The sequence below is a fragment of the Pinus tabuliformis genome, chromosome 5_1, assembly GCF_031772625.1.
Source record: "Pinus tabuliformis cultivar Carrire ecotype Pingquan chromosome 5_1, CPIR1, whole genome shotgun sequence".
In the NCBI taxonomy this organism is placed as follows: Eukaryota; Viridiplantae; Streptophyta; class Pinopsida; order Pinales; family Pinaceae; genus Pinus; species Pinus tabuliformis.
Window position 1 is genome coordinate 305874605 of NC_142305.1, and position 7370 is coordinate 305881974.

Genomic DNA, 7370 nt, shown 5'->3' on the forward strand with positions numbered 1-7370 from the left:
GGAACTAGCCACGTGAACATGATGAAAAATACTCTAGAAGGGTTAACATTGTAGCTTTAGTTGAGAGTTGACAAACTCAAACATAATCCCTAGTTGGCTATCAGTTTGTGTTATAAATAGGCCACTGGGAGGAAAAGGGGTTCTGTTCTATGCAAATGCATTTTGTTCCATAATAGATTTTAGAGTATTTAATATTGGATAGGGAGATATCAAAATGGAGGGGGTTGGAGTTTTGTAGTATCCCATGAGCCGCAAGTCTTAGGCAACTCCATGGACAATGCCTTCTCCTTTCTATTTTTGCATCATTTCCATTATGATAAAAGAGTGCAGAGCAGCCTCACCTTCCAACTGGGTTTTCTCTTGTAAGGGTTTCTTAGATCATATCTTTGTTTAATTATGGTTTATGATTAATTGTATTTAACTATTCTACACTATCTATATTTTAACTATTGCATGCATAAACATAAAATAGTAAGTTAAAAATCTAGAAATCTAAGGAAAATTAACCCTCATATTATAGATTTCAATTATTCAATATATAATTTACTACATTTGTTGTGATGTACTATCCAATGTAATATCCACGACAATTTATGGATTATAGAATGATGGTGAGTCATATCCTCCTCCAATAGTTACTGTTCCAATCACTATGGAGAGTGATTCAAAGCTTCATGTGTGTTGCACTATATCATTGTTCCTCCCATGCGAGTGCTGCCAATTCACCAAAATATCATGCTATATGTTCAAAGGAAGTTGAGCCTATGTTGATCATTATACAATCTTGTTGACCTTTCATGATGCCCATCCTTGTGTTAGTGTTAAGACCCTTGGGACACTATGTTAATCCCCTAATAAGCATTCATTATTAGTTTATTTTTTACATTAGGAGGTCATCTATAACCTTTCATTGTGCCCTTTCATTATAATTGTACCATTTGTCTCAGATATATATATATATATATATATATATATATATATATATACACCAAGGCTACCGAGTCCTCAGATCATCATTATCTTGTGCATTGGATTGATTTTAAAAACAATCTTCTTCCTTGAATTCAATTGTATTCATTGACATTTTATCATTTTCAAGGCACTTGGATAACGTTAGGTATCAATACATACAATCATATGTTTTTTTCTCCTCAATCAATACATCTTGGAATTTTAGCTATAAATTTATTTATGGTAAGTTTTTGAAAACAAAAAAATTGAGAAGATTGAGTAAAATTACCAAAGCAAATGTGATCAAATTTCAAGTTCTTGTTTACTATAATTTCACATAGCATATGGAAGTTAGGGTTTGTGACTAATCCTCAAATTAATCTCAAATGAGTCATCTTTTTATTTTCACTATAACTTCTTTAATGGGAAGTTTCAAATAGTAAAAGCTGATGAATATTGAGGAGAAATATCATAATATATATGGTAAAATTTTGAAAATTTCTTTCATTATAATTTATGAGATATAGTCTATGAAAGATATGGCCTGTGACTAGTCCTAAAATTAGTTCTTTTTTTCCCATGGAAAAAGTCGTAATTTCTATTAATATATAAGAAATTACATTTTGTAGATGCCAAGGCATATGCATATGGAGGCAAGGTTGCCTGTCAAGATACATGAAACTGTCCAGATAAAGATATAAAAACTTAACTGCTAATCGCTATTACTCCACGCAGGGAGTCTGCTATCAACCATATTGTATCAAAACTTCCCTCAACAGGAGGAGAGAAAAAAGTCCAAAATTGTATCGTCTCTGCGCAGAGAGAGATATACCATGTACCAAAACCAATACTGTTGTATGTACAACCGTTAAAATAGATATATGAAAAACATAATTTATACAATGAGTTCAGAAAAATATTGGGCTTATAGCCCAATTTGTCCATGTTCTACAAAAGGTCTGTGGTAGTATTGATGGTAGGTACCATCGATTTCCTCCTGTATCAGCCAGTCATTGCCCTGTAAATGCGCTGCCTCTTTTGAAAGTTGATCAGCCTCCGAGTTTTGTTCCCTGTAAATATGTCGACAGACAAAGGAGTCAAATGTGGCTATCAATCTTTGAGCTTCTCCTAGAATATGCCTCAAAGTATATGCATTACAATGTGATGCATTGTTGAGCCAGTTACACACAATTTTAGAATCACCAAACAATTGAAGATGACTGCAATGATGTTCTAAGGCGAAGTATATGAGATGTTTTGCTGTGCAGAGTTCAGCAAAATTGTTAGTACCCCTGCCCAGGTTAATTTGGATTTTGAACCTGTGTGAATCATTCAGGAAAAGTATGGCTCCTCCACCACATCCTGCCTCCTGAGCAGAACCATCGAAATATGCCCATGGTTTAGATTTATCTATGATTTCAGGTATGATGGTGCGAGGAGGGGCTATGTTGTCATCCTCAGGAAGGAGATCATAATCAACAATGGTATGAAGCAGAATAGAAGGCCAGTGAGGGTCCTTGAGGTTGAAAATGGAGTGATTTCTAGCAATCCATATAGCCCAGTAGGCTAGAAGAGGCATGTTCCTGGCTTTTCCCTTGTGGACTTGGCACCAAGAATTCCAGGCATCTTGAATGTTGTTACCATGCTAGGGGTTTAGGGAAGGGTAGTGTGCAGAAATACAGTTCCAAAACTCTTTAGAGGATGGGCAATTCAGGAAAAGGTGTTCGGTATTCTCTTCATCAAGCCGACAAAGATGACACCGAAATGGGCCGTGAAAGGTTCTTTTCATCAGATTGGCACCTATAGGGATCTTGTCAAAGAGAATGTTCCATAGTAATAGGTGAGTACGAGGGGCTGCCTTGAGTTTCAAAAAAGATCTCCAGTTCGGGTCAATGGACTGTGGTTTATGGGGATCCATGAGTGTGATGTATCCTTCTTTAGGGGAGTATGTTCCGTTCTTTGCGAATGCCCAAATAACCTCATCCGGTTCCTTTGACAGGCGGATATGTGCCTGAGTGAGAGCTTCAATGTATTGTAGCCAGTCAAGTCGCCATTGCTTAGGGATGTCCAAGTCGTGTGCCGATTTCCAAGCCTGTTGAAGAAAGGTGGAATTATTTCGATCTCCAATGTGTTTGATGTAGATGATGCCCCTGCTATTTAGGAACCTTATCAAATCAGCTGGCAATCTGTGTGCATTCCCACATCCCACCCATGGATCTGTGCCAATACGAACTACATTTCCTTCATTAATTCTCCATGTGATACCTTGTCGCAATAGAGGAAGCGCATTCATCATCGCCTTCCAAATGTTGGAGATGTTGTTGTTTGTGTGGTGCGTTTCATGGGCCATATGTATTTTGCTTGAGCAACCCGGGTCCAGAGACTATTGGTGGTGATGAGTTGCCAGCCAAGTTTAGCAGCCAAGGCTTTCGAAAACAGATCAAGCCTTTTTATGCCCCATCCTCCCCATCGTTTTGGTAATACGATTCTATCCCATTTGACCTAAGCAAAAATTTTCCCGGGTTGGTTACCCTTCCATAAAAATCTGCAGCATATACTTTGGAGTCTGCTCAAAATGCCTTTCGGTATCCATGCTAGAGTCATCTAGAACACAGGTGGCCTCGATAACCGCCTTTATGAGAATTAATCTACCGGCACGGGAAAGGTATTTGTGGTACCAGATCTGTAAGCGTTTTTCCACTTTCGCAATAAGCCACGTCCAGTCTGCAATCCTATATCCAAGAGGCTTTAGCCGGAAGCCCAGGTATTTAAGCCCATCTTCCAAATTGAGAGCTGAGAAGGGAAAGCGCTGGGTAGTATAAATGGTCTCATGCTGAGAGCATCCGAAGATGGTAATTGTAGATTTACCATCATTAACTATCATCCCGGTTGCCTGTTGAAAGAGTTTGAAAATATTATGTAGAACTGTGGAGTCTCCAATGCTGCCATTTAAGAAAATCAGGACGTCATCAACAAACAAAAGATGGGTCAGATAAAAGTTCTCCGAAATCTTGATACCAACCAACTGATTTCTGTTGCGGGCAGCAATGATGGATCTGCTTAAACCTTCCATTATTAGTAAAAAAAGGAGAGGGGAGAGAGGGCATCCCTGCCTAAGTCCTCTCTCAGATAGGAAGAAAGGTGTAGCTTCCCCATTAAGTAAGACACTGTAAGATACATCTTTAATGCAGCTCATGATCCATTTGATGTATGCGAAGGGGAACCCCAGATGAGTCAATAATAATCTGATATAGAGCCAATTAGCTCTATCAAAAGCCTTCGAGAGGTCCACCTTCAAGATCATGCCCTTCTGCTTCTTCATCTGCAGAGTGTGAAGGAGTTCCTGAGCAGTGGCAATCGCCTCATGTATCTGTCGATGCTGTAGAAAAGCAAATTGCTCAGGAGATATATGCCTAGACAGAATGGGCTTCAGGCGATTTGCGATAATCTTAGCAATGATTTTATACAGACAGTTACAAAGGGAGATGGGTCTGAAATCATTGAAGGAGGAAGGGGAATCAGATTTCGGAATGAGGGCAATAAAGGTGGATTTGATGGCCGAGGGAATATTGCCACTTCTTCTACAGTCCTCCACAATCCTGAGTAAATCATCCCCCAGGATATCAAAGAAAGCAATATAGAATTCGATGGTCCACCCATCAGGTCCAGGGCTCTTATCTTTCTTAAACCATTTAATGGTGGCTTCAAGCTCTTCCTTCGTCACTTCCATCATCAGATTCTCCGAGTCCTCCTGTTGTACAAACCTAGGGAAGAGTTCTGCAACCCGCATTATCTCCAAGATGTTCACCTCTCTAGGCGCCTTGTAGATGGACTTGAAGTGCTCATTGGCTAGTCTAGCCAAATCCTGCTGAGCTGATACCACTTGGCCCTGTTCATTTTGAAGCTCCCAGATAGTATTAATGGCTTTCCTTCCATTAGAAAATTTATGATAGAACTTAGTATTGTTGTCGCCTTCAGCCAGCCAAATTGCCCTGCTTCTGAGACACCAGCTCTCCTCTCTTTCCTTCAGGATTTGGGAGCGTTTTGAGACAAGGGAGGTGTATAGGTCCTTGTTTGCTTGTGATAGAAAGGTACCATTGGATGAGTCCTCATATATGGCTATGGCTCGTTCTGCTTCCTTCAACATATTATCATCATTTATCCGTTTCTGGTGTGCCCAGTTTCTGGAGATCCTCTTAAGTTCAGTCAGTTTCCTTATAAAACCAGCAGTGTGATCCTCCCGGTCCAATATGGGATTGGTTCTCCAATATTCAGATACCAGTTGTAGATAGGAGGGATCCTTGAGCCAGGAGGCATTGAATTTGAAGGGGCTTTTAATCTTCGGAATGTTATCTGACAGTTCCAAAAATATGGGCCGATGGTCAGATATGCCTCCAGTACCTACCCACTGCCTAATGCGAGGATGAAGGGTTAGGAAGGCTTCTTTGATAAGAAATCTGTCTAGCCTTCTTGCAAGACTGTGATCGCCGCTTCTGTTATTAGTCCAAGTATACTGGATTCTGACAGGAGGAATGTCTACCCACTGATGCTCTTCGAGTAAGGTAGAGATCGTGTCGGAAAGGCTGTCAACCTGGGCCGAGTGACCCCAGGATTCACAGTATCCCAACGAGAAGTTCAAATCTCCTCCCAGGATGATATTATCTGCTCGTAATAGTTCAGAGTCGAGTAGGGTCCTCCAAAATGTTTCCCTATCCACACAAGGGCCATATACATTAATGATACGGATATCAGTTCCAAGAGAGTGGGCGAATAAGTCTATACCAATAAAACCTCTGCCTCCCCAAGAGTTCCTGAGCTCCATAGACTTGTTACAGAAACCAATAGCAGTACCGCCCGATCTCCCGGATGCGTCCATAGCATGGAAGGTCCAATTCGGCAGCCAAGAGTTGAGAGTAGGAATGAGGGAGGCAGCCGAGCAGAGGGTTTCTTGTAAGAAAATGACATCCAACTCGGTCGAAGTGAGCAGTCTTCTTAGGGCTAGTTTTTTGGGGGGGCTAGCAACCCCTCGGCAATTGAAAGATAAGAATTTCATGGAGGGTGAGGCAGAGGGCCGTCCCTTGCTCTAAGGGCCCTGTCAATGGTTTGCTGTCGCCCAAGGGCAACTTCTTCACCCGCAGTGTGTCTGGCTTTAGTGAGCTGAGAGGGGCATCCCCTAGATGATTTATGGGAAGCCGGGGGACAAACAGGGTCTAGACCAATCGCATCTACACCTTTATCCTTAGTTCTGGAGCGGAGAGGGTACCGGGGGGTAATAGGGGGAGAGAGGGGGGGGATAGAAGGGGTGGAGGAAGAAATCAGGGAGGGGATGCAGGGGGATGGAAAGGGGGAGGGAAGGGGAAGGGAGCATAGGAGGGAGGAGGGAGGGATAAAGCCCAGGGATCTCGGGAGAGCCGAAGTGTCCGAGGAAGGAAAAATAGGGGGGAAGTACCCATGCAAGAAAGAGATGCAATAACATTAGCTAATCCAGTGACAGAAGGAGAGGCAGGGAATAACATACCCGCAGTCGAGGTGATCTCCTTTGCTGTACCAGAGCTTGATGGAGGAGGAGGCGAGGAAGGGATGGAGTCCGCTGGTCGCTTGTCCGATGCTGCTTTGTCAGGGGATCTCCGAGGATCCCCTGCATTTTCTGGTACAAAGTCTTCCTTGTACTGAGAAGGGCTCCCTCCCGTCTGCTCAGTCTCCTGTCTCTGCTCAATGCCCCTATTCTTTTGCAAGAGTGGGCAGTCCTTATACAAGTGCCCTACTTTGTGGCATCTGCGGCAACGATACGGGATGCCTTCGTAGTCGATAAGCTGCTTGCGGGATGTGTCCCTCCACTGGATAGTGATGAATTCCTGAAGCCCTCCTCTTGTGTCAAGATTGATTAGGATGCGGGCATATGCCATCATACCCGTGTGAAGGTAGGACTTGTCGTACTCCATGAAGGTGCCAATAGCGTTGCCGATCCATCTGAAGATGTCTTCAGACCAGTATTGTAATGGGAGACCCGGAAGCCGAATCCACACTGGCCCTATACCAATCTGTTCAGTCTCAGGATCAAAGAGAGGCGTCCAACGTTTCAGCAGAACCAGGGCATGCTCGAAGTGCCAGTAGGAGGATAATACCCAATTAGTGTGGTCGGCACGAGCGAATCTCAAAGCGAACCATCCCCTCACAAACGTCTGCACGAATGGGATGTCAACCAGATGGTGACCCCAAACCTCTGCTGCCCAGGCCTTCAGTCGGGCGGCCGAGTAGTTCCTTCCCCTGATGCGACCGACCAAGACTCTGTCAGCGAAATCCATAGCTTCTCCCCACTGAATGTCCTCTTCTAGACGCAGGAAAATGTCGTCTGCCTTAGATTTGAAACACTTGTACTTTTTCTTGGTCCCTTGAGGGGGAGGCGGATGCGGCGCCCT